The sequence below is a fragment of the Amblyomma maculatum genome, chromosome 5 (assembly GCF_055883805.1).
Source record: "Amblyomma maculatum isolate TAMU_Amacu chromosome 5, ASM5588380v1, whole genome shotgun sequence".
In the NCBI taxonomy this organism is placed as follows: domain Eukaryota; kingdom Metazoa; phylum Arthropoda; class Arachnida; order Ixodida; family Ixodidae; genus Amblyomma; species Amblyomma maculatum.
The window spans coordinates 124,143,797-124,160,819 of NC_139348.1; positions in this window are offsets into that span (position 1 = coordinate 124,143,797).

Here is a 17,023-nt window from a genome sequence, read left to right on the forward strand (position 1 = left end):
GAAAGTACGCCCATAGGGAAGAGCACAAGCAAGGAAACCAAAGGAGGAAGGTACAACAGCATTATGGTACGTGAGAACGAAAGAATTAAGAAGTTAGGTACGGTATATGTAGTGTAAGTCCCAAACCAGCATGTGCTGATACAGACAGCGTAGTTGAGGGTCGCTCTGATTTCGGCCACCTAGTGTTCTTTCACGCGTACTGAAACGGTGTAAACCACAAGCTTATTGCATTCCCCCTCCAAAAAAACTCATACAGCGAGATTTACGATATCATGGAGCAGGAAAAATACACGGGCAACATGAAGCACACAATCCTGTGGATACCGGCACACGAGGGAATCGACGGCAACGAGGCTGCCGACAAGATAGCCCGAGGGCATGCTTTCCGGGCACCTACGCCAGCTGCTCCAGATCCTTCAACCCCTCTCAGATACGGGGAACTGATACAATACTTCAAATTAGAAAGAAAACGATACGCAGAACCACACAAAGACCTCAGCAAAGACCACACAAAGACCTGGAGGAACATACACGCTAGGACATTCCCAAACCTAGCAAAGTACCACAAAAAATCTGGCCCGAAAAATTCAAAAATGGCACAACACTGCATGCGGTGAAGTCTCGGACATCCTTCACATGATATGGAACTGCGAAGAGCAATTGCAGAAATATAAAGCTCGAGCACTCAGCCAAGCGGAGTGGGAGGCAGAGCTGGCCCACACGGGTCTCTCTGAGCAGCGCAGCCTGTTCACCAGGGCCCGCGAGACAGCCCAGGCCAATGGTATCCTGGACTGAGGAAAACACCCGCGCTATTCCGTTAAACAATTAAAGTTTATTCTCTCTCTCTCTCTATCTCTCTCTCTTTCTCTCTCTCAGTAATAAAGACAGGGTCACTGGTTGGGAGTCATAGCACTCCTTGTCTGCTAGCGACAAACAAGGCGCCATCTCGCTGCAGGTTATGTCAACTTTTCTCTAATAAAGGTTCTGACATAGTTCCATATTTGCTGCCTTCAAACATAGGCTGGAATAAATCCAAACTTCAGCTTGGCACAGTCAACCACCGCAGATAAAGTGGTTAGTTCAAATCATATATGACTTCTCACATGACAGAGTGCTCTCGGTATAGCAAGAGCAATCCGCCCCCCACTGAACAGCAACACACCTCATAAAATATTACTTATGATCATAAATCATACCATATATTTTATGCTAATTTGACGGCACAATATGAGATTTGTATAACATTTGGGCCCCGCCGGGGTGGTGCAGTGGTAAGACGCCCGTCTACTGTGCCGGAGTTCCCGGGTTCGAACCCGACAACGGCGGCTGCGTTTCGATGGAGGCGAAACGAAGTGGCGTCCATGTGCTGTGCGATATCAGCGCACGCTAAAGATCCCCAGGTGGTCGAAATTACTACGTAACTCCCCACTATGACTCCCCTTTATCTCTTCCCACTTTCACTCCCACGTTCCTCTCTTCCCTTACGGCGCGGCTCAGGTGTCCACAGATCCGTGTTTCATGTTCACAGCTCTTTCGCCATACGGCAACATTGGGTAATAAGCATTAGAGAGAGCGCGAAATGAATAATAGAATCACAATGTCATGGAGGATTACCGAAGACACCGGAATGCCCCTCAACAATATTACACAGCGGGAGAAGCGAAATAATCACTAGCTAAATAATGGCTAAGTGTATATGTGCTCTCCATCATATTTCGGATAATGTTCTGGCTACCCGAAAAGTCGTTGGTCGGAAGATGATTTTCAGCTACAGTGGCTATGCACACCAGCCAGCAGTCGACTGCTTTTTTGTAAGAATAATATTGCGCTATGGATGCCCACGTTTTCAACTTTCCTTGTGGATAACGGCCGTTCCAGACCAGCGGAATTATGGTGACAAAGCTGGCGGTGTCACACAGAAGAAGAAGAGACACCATTATATCCCTTTTATGAAGACGGGGCCACGCGTTAGCTCCCCAAGAACCATAATGCCATTTTGCTCTTTGCTGATAGCAGCCGCGTTAGATGACCTCAGTGTTGCGACACTTCCGCCGTCGGCAGGGAAGGGAGGAAATACCTCATCAAGAAAAAAAACGTAGGAATATAATTGTTACATACTGCGTATTCTGGAATTTTATCACGTCACTGATCCGATGTACAGTTGCGATCAATACGAAGGTGATCGCGCGACCAGCGGGCCTTTCGAGCTGCATAGCGGCCGATATCGGAACTACGACGATGAAGATTGCGTTGTCTTGTTTCCCTCATAGGCTCTTCCGGGCTACAGCCGTCACCCCTATGACTACCTCGTCACCTTTTTCCTGTGTTTGTTCTCTGGGCTTCGGTATATCTGCATTGTATATCATTTATTTTCATTTTTACCGATATAACAAGGGCGGGTTTTTCTGCCGTCACAGGTTGTTATAACCCTGTCACTGTTTCTACGGCCCACATGCGCCGGACTAGTAATGCATAGGGAAAACAAATGTCACCGGGCGTCCTCACAGGAATACGACACGTGCGTATCTGTCTGATGACGTGTAAAACAAAAACAAAAAATTGGGACTTGCTAGAAGGGAGTGACAGCAGCTCAAGGAACAGCGAAAAGAGAGAGGGAAGCTACTCTGATGTTCCCCTTGCCACAGGGGGTGATAACGTAACGGGGCGCTACTCCTTGCCTTGGTCGTCGCTCGAGCGATCACCTTCATATTGATCGCCACTGTACTATTTATTGTCCGTGCGCGGATTGCATGCATACGCGGATTGCATGCATACGCGGATTGCGTGAATGGAAGCAGTTAACATAACTCCCTCTGTAGCTTGAGCAAAGTAGAACGCTAAATTAAGTCACTATCAATCGGCCGACTGACTGCTGATGTCGTGTACTGCGTGCGCAGAACGCGTTGTTCCAAACGTCAATTCATTTATCAATCATACGCTATTAAGATATATAGACCACTAGCAGCGCAAAATTGCAGTCCATTATGCATTTTAGTCTGGGTTAATAGTCTTGTAGGCCTAAAATTGTAATACAAATTTTGCTGAAAGTAGCATGCAAAAACACACATTAATCATTGCATGTTTTAAAATTATTTCTTTGCGATTTGGCATACGGACGACTTGCGCGCTTTACTCAGGTATCAGTGTAATATATTAAAGAAGCATATGAATACCAGCTGTACAACAATAAGTGGACGGCAGAACCGAAGCTCGGCGGCTACAGGGATGCTGTGAATGAGTTTGAATGCAATTCGCCACAAATACCGTAGTCACAAAAATGTTGTGAAATGGCTTCTAGATGCAGAAATGTGGAACCCTGTTTTAATCTGAATAATTATTCCACAATATTTATTTTTTAGCCAGTCATAGCCAGGTTTTTAACATGATACTTAAAACAGTGGGGGACAACTTGGTCCATCATCATCGGTTTTTTTAAAAACAGCATGGCCGATGTCAGCAGAACCATAGACATGCAGTTCCAATGCAGCCCATTTTTAGAAAAGGATCAGCCGATATCGGGAGGACACAAGACAAGTTGTTCGGATATCACTCATATCTTTTGCCACAGTTTAACAATCCATTCTTTGAATAGTGAGAATAGTGACGTTAGAATGACGGCCTGCAACCAGATATAAAACACACCTGTGAAAAATGTGCACAACCAGAACCACATGCACACAAATAATATTTACTTGTCGACTAATATTAGGAGTTGCCAAGAAGATATATGCTGAGATGACGAGCTGCACTTGAGTGGTACATAACCAATTCAAAAATAGATTGTGATCCCAACAGGGTACAACTTTAATCCTACAGACACAATAGTAAATTGATCAGAGTAAAATGGGCCCAATAGCACAGGTAATATGTCTGCACAATTCGGCGTTTTTTTTTTTTTGTCTTATAGTGATTAACACACCAACGCGACACAGGCCATGAGGGATACCTTTGTGGACATCTTGGGAAATCTAGACCATGAGGGGTTCTTTAACTGACTTCGCGCAGCAAATGGGAGAAACGATTTTTGCCTCCATCGAAAAGCGGCCACGCGACTAGAATTGAACCTGCATACTTGCGTTCAGCAGCCTTTAGTTCTTTGCTTACAGCAGACACTGCGCTTCCTATAGGGCTGCTTTTGCAGGATAGTTTGTAACAACGAGCAAAAACAGAGGCCAACATGCAACCCACAACATATCATTAATGTGTGCCGAGTTGGCTTGGCTTAGGGAACCGATACCATTTGTTTATGACGAGCCGTCGCGATTTCAAAGTGCAACGTTGTCAAACAGTCAGCACTTACCTAGGTACTACTTGGCCGTTTGTAGGGTATCCTGGCGGCACAAATATTGCGTATTCTTGATTCGCTTCTGACATCAATTATCCGCGGCGTTCTGGACTGCAGAAACTAGGTGTCACAGTCGCCATAGTCCATTTTAACGGAGCTTCGGCATCAGTGAGCTTTCGTCTGTTTTAGGTGCAACAAGAAAGGAAGAGCGCTGAGGAGCGCAAGAAAACTAAGTCGTGCGGCTGTTAAGGCGCTCTGATTCTCGGCCATCGGGAAGCGTGTCCATGGCTTATCGTGATGAAGCGCTTCGCGCCGCTTTCGTTGTACCTCGCGTAGTCGTGCGCTCTAACTGACGCTTGTTTCGTTGGCTAGATTGCTATCTTGGACGAGGCCCGGGCACGCCATCGTGGAACAAAGCGTGCCGTCATGTCTGCCTGATAGCGGCAGGTATGCTGCACGTTTAGCTTGCTTAGGGAGAATTAACTTTCTGTGGCTACGTGGTACATGATACAAGCATCGTGCCTAGCTTGTTTGGAGCGAACGCTCATACACACGCGATCGGTAAGGTGGCTGGCGTGCGCTCGTAGCGTGAAACACGTGGTCGCAGAAACTTGTTCTCAAGCGTTCGGTCGCGCAGCGTTGTGAGCAGGAACTTGTCGAATATCGACCTTGCATGTTCTCGCCGGCGTTTTTTGCGCCAATTAAGTTAATTCGGTTTGGTTAGCAATAAAGCATCTTGGCCTGTAAAATGAATGGCTACATTTTCATGCACCCACGCACGCGGCCGCTTGCTTTAGCCTTCATCGATGTGGACGAAGACCGCCGCCGCTGCGAATGTGGTAATGAGGGCGTCGTACACAACTCTCGGAGTGCCTCAACCGGAATGCCAATTAATGTTCGAACCCAACTGTGCCAGTCGTATTTGCATATAGAAACGAAACTTAAAGGGCGCCGGTGCGCTGTGCCGTTGCCTCCGCGGTTAGTTCTAGCAGCGCGTAAGGAGCTGACCACAGATGCCACGGATCTACAGTGTCCGCGCGCATATATACAAACACCAGACGGTGAAAAGAGCGGCACGCATGTAATGCTGAGGGCCTTCATGATTTTAATTCGTGAGTATAACACACCATGTATGCAGAATCTGTCCGCGGAACGTGTCATCAGAGAGCATTTGCCCGCACGCTCAAAATTCACCAGCCTGGATGCTCGAAATTTGACCTCGCCTGAATTGACCCACAAATAGTGTCCAATCTAAGTTTAATATCGGCAATTCAATGGTAACCTCACAATGTGGATGGCCCACTCCCAAACCTTGGCCACTTAGACCCCCGAAATTTGACCTCGCGCAAATTTGATGAGCGCAAGCGCAGGACAAGTTCATTTTTACTTAATAAACAAAAAGAAAAGAGATATTAAAACAGGAATCCACAGTGCAGTGAAGGTAGACAAGCAAGGAGTACGGAAAATAAATACAGCTACGAAGCACATTTTGTGTTTGTGTCTTGTAGAGTGCGGGCTTGAAAATGGAATAATACGCCAGTAAGAAAGATCAATCCGGGCTGATTAGAAATACAGATGTGCTTTTAGGAGGTGTAAGGTGGTCACAATTTATTACATTTGGCAAAGAGTACTGTATTGTTTGATGACATATTAGTTCATGTGTATGGAAGCTACCACGATTTTGATTTCCCTGCGTTATCAGCGATGTGACTTAATTTCACAGCAGCAATTTCCTTGAGTTAAGGGACGTTTTTTGTTGTTGTTTTTTTCATAGCTATCTGATAGAATGATGCATGAACTGAATTATGTAGATTAGGAACTGGGACCAAGGTCAGGTTCGCAAATATTGTCCTCCTACGTGCGTCACAACCAGCATGTAAATGTACGCGCACGACTACTTTGTGTAATGTGTATATTGGTCATGATAGCGGTGGTTGTTGTGCCCCAAAGTAGCAATAGCTTAGTGAGGAAAAGAATGTTAAACAATAATTTTGTGTGTTGCGACAAGACAAATTTCAAGCGCGTTAAAGTCAAACGCTAAGACCTCTTTTTCAGCTAGTCATCTGAGCTCCACACTTCTAACACGATTTCGCTAGTGCATGCAATTATGTACAAGAATATTTCGTCCATAAATTTTCTTCGTATCATGTATGTTTATTTGGCCTTCTTCGACATGGAATCCTAACAGCATTTCGGGTCGTCTGGCAATAATGTGGGAAGACGACAAACGTATTTAATATCAGCTGTCGAAGCGGCCTCTCCAAGACCAGAGCTCTTTTTCCGGTTAAGAAGAGGCTGCAAAAAGTTTTTAAAAAGTTATGTAATAAAAAGCTGCAGCCCCAGAATGTACTAGACACACGCGACATCATTGCACGGGATTATAAGCCTGTACTAATAATCAAGCCCGAAAGAAAGAAACCATAATAAAGCCTGATATATTCATCTCCTTTGCTATAGCCCTCGTCAGTGCGAAATATTACACAAAGTTAAGAACTACAACATTATTATTTGCTCTAAATGTCAAGCAAGTAATAAAAATTTTCAAACTAGCAATCAAATGTATGCAGTACGCTTTGTAATGGTAGCCATAATTTGTGTTCTGCAGTAACCACCCAGTCAAAAAATTACAGCTTATTCCAAATGGAAAATTTCCAATTGTGTTTGCTGCTCCTTTAGTTAGACTTGTGGGCACTAATTCGCGTTTGGTCCAAATTCCAAATGGTGCCAACTGCTGTGAGAAAAAACAACTGGAAATTGGCCAATGGAATCAAGCGTTTCTTTTTCGACAGTGCCGAGTTTTATCTAGAACGCCACAATGTTTTTTTCGAACAAGTTGTGGGTAAGTGAAAAGCGCTGAAGTTGGAAAAACGACTGTTCCATTTAAATCGAATATTTTCCAGTTAATAAGAGCTCGTTTCAGTTAAAACGAGAGTCAAAGACGCACCATAAGTGCAGCGTTCCACATAGAGCAACCTAATTGTGTCTGGTTCCAGATAAACTATCTGGGAGAAGAGATTTATCTGGAACTTATGTGGAACCTGTGGTGTTTATGTGGAACAAATTTAAGATGTTTCGCTTTCATTGTAAATTGGTTTATAAGCGAGGAAAGGCGCAGTATTTGTCATGGTCACTTGAAGGTGAAAACTGCGCATAACCGACGGCTCAAGCTACCTGGAGTAGTGAAGCTTTCACTTAAAAAATCAACACCCGTAGATATGAGCTAGCTTACTCCACTGCACAAATGGCTAAATAGCGTTAATAGCGTTGTACATTAAAAGGTTAAAAAGAGATGTCTTTAAGACATGTATATATACATTGCTTCATACTGTTTCCAAGTTTATTTGTAGTCGACGTTTCGGCAGGAGCCCTGCCTTTCTTGAGAAAGGCAGGGCTCCTGCCGAAACGTCGACTACAAATAAACTTGGAAACAGTATGAAGCAATTTTTCACTTGTATGTAACCTCTAGCAACCAAGTATGTCTATTTACTTATGCTATATATATATATATATATATATATATATATATATATATATATATATATATATATTCCTTCATACGTTCAAAAGGCACGCAGACAAGATACAACAACAAACATGAAATCAGTTTGGGGTAGTATTACCCAAGATAGACAGGTCACGGCAGAGAGTTCTGACAAAATGTGATTCACTGGAGAAGGTAATGGCAACCCACTCCAGTATTTCCTGCCAAGAAAACCCTATGGCCAGTCACAATACCATTATCGATATGGCGCCGGAAGATGAGCCCCCCAGGTTGGAAGGCGTCCCACATGTTACTGGGGATGAACAAAGGGCGATTCCTAGTAGCCCCAAGACCAATGAGGCGGCTGGGCTAAAGCCAAAAGGACGCTCAGCTGTGGATGTGTCGGGAAGCGACCGGAAAGTCCGATGTTGCAAGGAGATATATCACATAGCAACATGGAATGTAAGATCTATGACGCAAGGTAAACTGGATATCGTCAAGCGAGAAATGGACAGATTGAACATTGATATCTTGGGTGTCAGCGAGCTCAAGTGGACCGGAATGGGAGAATTTAACTCCGGCGACCATTACGTTTTTTATTGTGGGCACGAATCCAAGAGAAGGAATGGGGTCGCTCTCATAGTAAACAGAAGAATGGGCAAAGCAGTGCTAGGGTACAACCCCAAAAACGACCGAATGATTTCTCTTCGGATCCAAGGTCACCCTTTCAACATAACAGTTATTCAAGTCTATGCACCGACCACTGCTGCTGAAGAAGCTGACGTTGAGAGATTTTATGCGGACCTACAATGCCTTTTAGACCGCACCCCATCATCAGACGTCGTTTTTCTCATAGGAGACTGGAATGCTAAGGTCGGGAGTGAAGAAATATCTGGAATTACAGGCAAGTTCGGTCTTGGTGAGCCAAATGAAGCTGGGCAGAGGCTAGTAGAGTTCTGTCAAGAAAACAACCTGACCATAGCGAATACTCATTTTCAACAGCACAAGAGGCGCCTGTACACATGGATTTCACCGGACGGTCTGTACAGGAATCAGATCGATTATATTATTTGCCGGCAGAGATGGAGAAGCGCTATACAAGCAGTAAAAACAAGGCCTGGGGCCGATTGTGGCACCGATCATCAGCTTCTTGTTGCCAAAATTAAGCTTCGATTGAGGAAAACGCAGAAAACTAGAAGGCCTATCAGGTATGATCTGGATCAGATTCCATTAGAATATGCTGTGGAAGTGAGGAATCGATTTCAAGAATTAGATCTAGAAGACAAAGAGCCCGAAGAGATGTGGACTGATGTTCGTGATATAATACAAGAAGTTGCTACTAAGGTAGTTCCAAAGCAAAAGAAATGCAAAAAAGCAAACTGGTTATCTGAAGAGGCTTTGCAAATAGCTGAGGAAAGGAGGATGGCAAAAGGTATGGGGGAAAGAGAAAGATACAAGGTTCTCAATGCAGATTTTCAGAAAATAGCAAGGAGAGATAAGAATGCCTTCCTGAACATACAGTGTCAAGCAGTTGAGGACAACAGCCAATTAAGGAACACAGGAGCTCTGTATAAGACAATCAAAGATATCAAAGGAAGCTTCTGTGCTAAGCTGGGCGTGATAAAGGACAAACGAGGCAAGGAACTCACTGAAGCCTCAGAGATAAAGAAGAGGTGGCAGGAATACACAGAAGAACTGTACAAGAAGGACCCGGATGTGCAAACCCAACATAGGACGGTTGTGATTACTGATCTCGAGCCGGGCATCCTGAAGAGTGAAGTTGAATGGGCCTTAGCCAGCCTTGCTAAGAACAAAGCTAGCGGAATTGATGGTATTCCAGCTGAGTTGCTTCAAAACCTCAACCACGACGCTGTTAACACACTGCATACATTATGTCAAAAGATTTGGACAACCCTGCAGTGGCCACAGGATTGGAGGAGGTCAGTTTACATCCCCATTCCAAAGAAAGGCAGTGCCAAAGATTGTTCCAACTACCGCACGATCGCGCTTACTTCGCATGCTAGCAAGGTGATGTTAAAAATCCTGCAAGGTAGGCTGCAGCAGTATGTGGATCGGGAGCTTCCGGACGTGCAAGCTGGGTTTCGCAAGGGCAGAGAAACTAGAGACCAAATTGCCAACCTTCGCTGGATCATGGAAAAAGCAAGAGAGTTCCAGAAACCCATTTACTTCTGCTTTATTGATTATGCGAAAGCGTTTGACTGCGTAGATCACAGCAGATTGTGGCAAGCTCTCCAAGAGATGGGAGTTCCAATTCACCTCATCTGTCTCATCAGGAACCTTTATGAAGGGCAAGAGGCCACAGTCAGAACTGGGCATGGTCTTACTGATTGGTTTCCGATTGAGAAAGGGGTGAGGCAAGGCTGCATACTGTCGCCCTGCCTATTTAACCTATATGCAGAGTGCATCATGAGGAAGGTCGGTCTGGACGAGTCTTCAGCTGGAGTGAAGATTGCTGGAAAACGTATCAACAACCTTAGATATGCGGATGATACCACTTTAATGGCAGAAAGTGAAGTGGAACTCAAGAGACTTCTGATGCGCGTACAAGAAGAGAGTGAGAAGTTTGGGCTTAAACTGAACATTAAAAAGACGAAGATCATGGCGTCTTGCCCTATCAAGTCCTGGAGCATCAATGGACAAGAAGTGGAAGCTGTGACAGATTTTCTGTTCTTGGGCGCCAAGATTACCTCGGAAGGAGACTGCAGCCATGAAACTAGGAGACGCCTGCTTCTGGGAAAGAGAACAATGGTTAGCCTTGACCGCCTAGTAAAGAGCAGAGACATTAGTCTGCCAACCAAGATCCGTATAACCCGTGCTATGGTCTTTCCAGTTGTGATGTATGGATGCGAGAGTTGGACTGTGAAAAAGGCTGACCGCCGAAGAATTGACGCGTTTGAATTGTGGTGCTGGCAAAGACTCTTAAGAGTTCCTTGGACTGCCAGAAGATCAAATCAGTCGATATTGTCGACCATAAACCCTGACTGCTCATTGGAGGGTCAAATTCTAAAGTTAAAGCTCAGCTACTTTGGTCATCTGATGAGAAGAGAGGAGTCGCTGGAGAAAGATTTGATGTTGGGAAAGGTTGAGGGTCGCCGGAGAAGGGGTAGGCAGCGAACGCGATGGTTAGATGGCATTCTCGAGGCATTGCAGATGAAGCTATGTGATGTTAAGAAGATAGTGAGAGACCGGAAAGCGTGGCGTGACATGGTCCATAGGGTCACGAAGAGTCGGACACGACTGAACGCCTGAACTGAACTGAACTGAGTATTACAGAACTGCGTTCAGTTTTCGTTCAGTTCGGATCACTCTGTGATTGGCTGGAAGCAGATGACACGAAAGTGATGGCACATTTCTGCTTTAAGCTTTGGCTAATATAACACAAACTAAACGCCTTTACGTCAGCTGACACGCACTTTGTGGAGTTTCGCCAAGAGGAACAGCTCGAGGCATATGACCTGACTGACGGCAGTTTCGTCACGACAGGGGGGGAAGAGGATATAGGTGGCTGCTCCTGGCCCTACGGAACTGGAACTAGTAGAAACACGACTAGAAACACAGTACGAATCGGGAGACGACGCAAGCCTCATGTATTAACTGATTTGTTTTCAGAAAGAGCAGCAATATAGACGATATAGACAGCGAAAAACACAAAAACGTTATTTTGCAAGTGCACAGAGAAGGACCGGATGGAGGTGCCGAAAACGCGTATCTGCTTGTCAACTAGATTGATAAGAGTCATGCGATACGGGTCTTTGCCCCCTGTGTGATGAAGTGTGACTCCAGCTGCTCCTCACAATTCCGATCGGTTTGCTTAAAATAGATGCTTCTCTTATTCACTTCGCCATGAAATGCTAGGTTAGATGACAGCTCCTCCTGCAGAAATGCGAGGCTCCAACATCCGGTCATTAATACAGCAGCATGTGTGCACGATGTACTTCTAGCAGCACGCAAGCAGGTCAGAGTAAAAAACACATATTTCACATTCAACGAGCGGATTTCTATGGGCTATTTCATATTTGCTCTTGTCGTAGTCATTGTTGCGTTAGAGCTTTTTACACACAGCAGTGCGCACTTTGCCTTGCTTGCATTTATTATTTTTTATTATTTATTATTATTTTTTGACGTGAAAACCACATCTACCCCACACGACGCCCCAACCTTGTTCAGCAGGCGAAAAATGCTGTTTATGTACGGAATGGCCACATTATTTTGTGCGTCAAATTTTGCTTTCTCGACGGGTCTACTTCATGCAAACCCCTCGCCAGGACCCTTTCCGATATCTGAGTGAGAGCCTCAACCGAAATTCAGCATCCTCTGACCTCTGTAATTATCCATGGAAGCTGGTGTCAACTATTTGAGGGCACACGATTTCGACAAGGGCGTCGCAAGAAGTCACTTATGCCTGGCTTAACCAACATGGGATGCCCTAAATTTAAACTGAGGAGCGGCTCAGCTCTGCACATTCCTCACTCATGACCAACAATTTTCAAATCCAGGAACTGGATGGAGCCCAACTCGGCTAGCTCAAAGGTCGAACTTCAAAACCTGACGCATCTCTTTGGATATTTTAGTGGCATACTTTGACGATAACGGGAGAGACTTAGTTAAAAGAATCATCGATATAACGGAACGCCCTCAGAGCGAAATCCTTAATGCCTATTCAAATATTGCTTCTGAGGGAAATGCCACTCAGAGCCGGAACCAGCGAGGGCCGACACAGACGCCTGATCGTTGGACGCAAAATTTCGCTTCCATGCGATGGAAGGTCAAACGCAAGTAAAAAAAAAAAAAAAAAAAAAAAAAAAAAAAAAAAAAAACAAGACCCATGAACTGTGCACGGATATACCACACTTAGCGATGAAAACACCATTGTCATTGTTACCGACAATGCAGTTCAGGACGTTTCTCAATCGCTGAGCGAAAGGAATGGAGTAAAAGAGATCTTCCACGTCCATGCTGAAGGCGAATTGCCTATGATTCTCCAATTCAGACCGGAAATTGGCGACGTCAGTGGAAATCTTCGCTAAAAATGGATCAGAACGCAAGAGACGACGTGACTCGTCTTCGCTGTGCACGCGAGAAATCTCTCTGGGTTTTGTGTTTTAGCTTCTACATTTTTTCAGTGTCTCACGCGTAAACAACTGTATGTTCTCAAAATACAGAAATGAATCAAAAGCTCTTATGTCGTCTACTATGCATGTGCCACTTTGTCCTGTTTTTCGCGCTGCTTAAATGTAATTCAAGAGGCCTACAGTTATCGGATAATCCCCACCTGTTCGCTATTTTTTTGTTGTCTCCAATATGCTTAACTTGCTACCTCCTTGATTAGGTCCGAAATTTCTTATTGCTCTGCGATATATCTGTCGCTCTCATCATCATCATCAGTAGTTCCGCTACTGTGTCAATCGAAGTGAAACTCCTTAGTTTCAGTAGGAAAGAACACTGGGCGAGAGTTGAGGGGGAGCGTCAATGCCCAAGCCGAGCCAAAGATTCGACAACGGGACTTCTCTTCGTCTGAATTTCGAAAAGGGGGACTTGTCTTCTACAAGTTCCTCTGTCGAAACGTGGGCTCGGATTGCGAACTATACCTCTTCATCAACCCTTATTCAGTCCTCTTTCCTCGCATGTAGCCATTTTCTTTCCTTAGTTGTACCTTAGTTGCAGTAGGTGCTTTATTGGCATTGAAAATAATATTCCCTGTCTTGAATCTTAGCACGTACATTTTATTTCCAGGAACTCCTAGAATACCCTCGATCACTTCTAGTTGCCACGGCATGGGAATAATCACTCGCGATCGTTACGAAACCTCGCTTTAGTCGAGCAGTACGAACGTGCATAATGCAAGGTTGCCGGATTAAATTTATTCCTCACCTTGCCATCGCATATGAGGTGATTGAGCTCGATAATGCTTTAAGGGGTTGGTTGTTCGTAATAATTAAAGGAGTTCGCTAACTCGAGACAACCGACAAACGGGAAGAAAAAATACATGACACGAGGCACAAAGCGCTGTCTGCCCTTTGTACCTCGTCTCGTGTATTCTTTCTTCCCGTCAGTTTGTTTTCTCAAGTAAGCACATTGTTTTAACTATTGTGATTAAGCTGACAGCTCCTGCCTAGTCGACTATTATCTTATTGGCTCTTAACAGATATCATGATCTCGTGACGTCGCAGAACCCTCCCGCAAATCAGCGCCCGGTCGTATAGCCAGCTAATACGCACCTACCAAGTGCATGCCATCGTGATGTCCGCTGAGGGCGTCCGCATAGAAATTTAGCCCGACCGAAAGCTATGCACGGTGATAAACATCAGCCTATGGACGTGTCTAAAAGAAGCATGGCCTCTAAGTCTAAGTGTGCCTGGCAGGACGTTGGTGATCACTCTACTCTTGAAGTGGAGATCAGTATCGGGGAGCCATCGGCAAAAGCCGCTCCGAGTTTTCAACCTACTTTACGTTCGCGTCCGAATGGGCCTCCAGACCGGTGATGACGACGATGCCTTCAATGTAACCCTCCTCTCTGGCCGAGAGGCGTCTAAGCAGTACACCTGTAGCTTGACGTGCCAACAACGCTGGCGCCTTTCAGTGAAGTCTGCCGGCCGTCTTGCCGATGTGCAGAGTGCCGCCAGTTACTTATTATGGCTTTATCTGTTTGTGTGATGATCCGCACTAACGTGCCCGTTAGGTAATTAAACCGAGAGCTGTATGATGTGGCCCGTCTGTTCTGGAAGCCTAATACCATAAAAAGGCAGCTGCAAATTGAGAATCAGAACACAAAACACATGACGACTCGCTGCAAAAACGCTGTCAGTACCAACTCAGCCGTCTATCGCTAGAAAACGATTTGGTCGTTACGGACATTTTAGAAACCAAAGGTGAAATTAATTTGTTCATTGTTGGGAACATTTGGTATGTATTACAAGCGCTACTCACGTCAGAAGTCAGCTTGCAGAAAATTCACGGATTGCTAGCGGTTTTTGCCCGGATTTCGGTTTGAAAGAAAACAAGTTGTGCGAATTTCAGTCAGTGAAAAGTGGAGGACTTGATTTGGCCAATTTCGCTTTACAACAAATAGCGTCCAAGTTTATGTTCTGATGCAAACGAAGACTGGATGTCTTCTAGCAACATCAAACGCAGAATTCAGAGTGTTCTTTGTGATCGAGAGGTTGTGGCCTCTTTCAACATTTTAAAAGCGAGATCCCCAATGTATTACCTGTACAGGGACTTTCTTGATGTAATGTTTGCAGTGACAAGGATGTCTTAAAAGGAGTTAAAAGATGCCAGCACAATCATCAGCAAAACGTTTCGTCCTTTTTTTTGCCCAGTGGAACACTACATGTAAAACAATGATGGAGTGCAAAATTTTTCTTTGTACCGTGTTTCGGTGGACTGCTTTATTTACTGTAAAGGGGAAGTCAAGAACCATATTTTTCATGGCTGGTGTGATGCAGTGTTTGTCTGGGACATCTTGCAGAAGACTTGAGAAAGGACCTGTCGTTCATGGCGTATGGTATGCGGTTCTTGCCTGTCCAAAACCAAGGGGGTGTGCCGTATGACCTAATGATGTTGATTTGTGTCCACTGCGTATTGAAGACGAGAATGGTTGTGAGACACGCTTACGTGGATGCTCGCTCAGCTAGGAAGTATTTCATTGATTCCTTACCTCAGAGCAAGCTATAATGCCGAAAATGAGAAACCTCAATGAATGCCAGTTTTGACCGATCCAGCTTCCCTAAAGTTTTCTGAAATACAGTGCAGCTTTTCTTTTACCAGACTGTCATTTCTGAGAACAGGAAATTAAAAAATGCGCCCGGCATGGAGGCATGGAGTAGTGGTTTGCGCATATGGGCTGGGGTTTGAAGGTGTATTGGTTCGATTCCCGTTGGAGACAGATTTTTGTGTCAGTGAATGCGATCAATTCCTGCTGTCATTTCTTGCGAACATTGCTACGAAAACTTTCTGCCAACGTTTGCGGAGCCCATGAGACAAGAAAGGCTTTCGTCTAAATAATAGAGAGAGGTTATGTTGTAGCTTTAGTGCTACGTCACGGCGTGGTCTGGCCTGTTTTGCGCAACCGTATACTAATACTGCGTTGTAAACCTTTGTATGGCTTATTTTCTGACTATTTTCAGCAAACACTTCAACCTTCCTGCACTCCGTAAATTTTGTGCCCGTTAAACACGATGGATAAAAGGTATTGCAATAGACAAATACAATGTTTTAATACAAAATTTTGTTCAGGATCTCAATAATTTATCTACATATAAGTCCCCTGTGCTCAATGTGCCACGTGGGAACGTTAATATATATTTTTAATATTTTCGACCTGCCACCGGAAACCTGATGAGCTGCGCCGGTGCCATTGGATGCGACACTTTCCTCATGCCACACGTGCCAGTATCCTCGCACTTGTTGAATGCGTCTTATTCACAAAAGAGGCCATCAGTGCTGTGTGTTTTTTTTTTCTGTTTTCTGAATACATCAGTAGTACTGTTAGTAAGAGCAACTATTAACAGGAATCGAAAAGACCTCAACTTTAGTCAAATTAAATATTTGCTACATGAACATGCACTTGCGTAGTTTTTTCACCAAACTGCGACACGTCTTGTGGCCGATGGTTAGGCGCATTATAAACACATTTCTTCACTCATCTGTGAGGAAATGTGAAGAAAATCTGTGAAGAAATAGCTTGAAAAATAGCTGTGAAGAAATAGCAGTGGTCGCCATAATGGTTCTCGAAAACCATGTTGAATGTCTGCCTCGTTATCTAGTCCACTTATTGCCGGCTGCCCTAATATAGCTGATGCACGCTATGCAGAACCTAACATCGTGTGTTTCTCGTGATGTCAGCAGCAAGTTATATGCCTCAACCTAGTAGCCCCGTTATTTTAAACCTCTTCAGCAACTTCTCAAAAATGCTAATTCCACATTCTGTAACTCCGCACTCTTGTCCGCTGCTGAACTGACCTATGCTAGTGCAAATTTTTCTTCTGAGCAGTCGTGCAAAGCTATTTCCCCATCTATAGTGTACAAAAATGACGACCGAAGGGAAATAATGCTAACGACTATTGTTTCACCTCGCGAAAAAAAAATTATAACAGGGGGAAAAATGTCAAAAACACAGGGTACGGCATTGTGAAATTTCAGCCTACATTGCTTCGCTACTATAGCGCGTGTTTCATATTCAGGGACACTACGCTCACAGACGTCTTGTTTTGTCTTTTAGTTTCTTCATTCTTCCT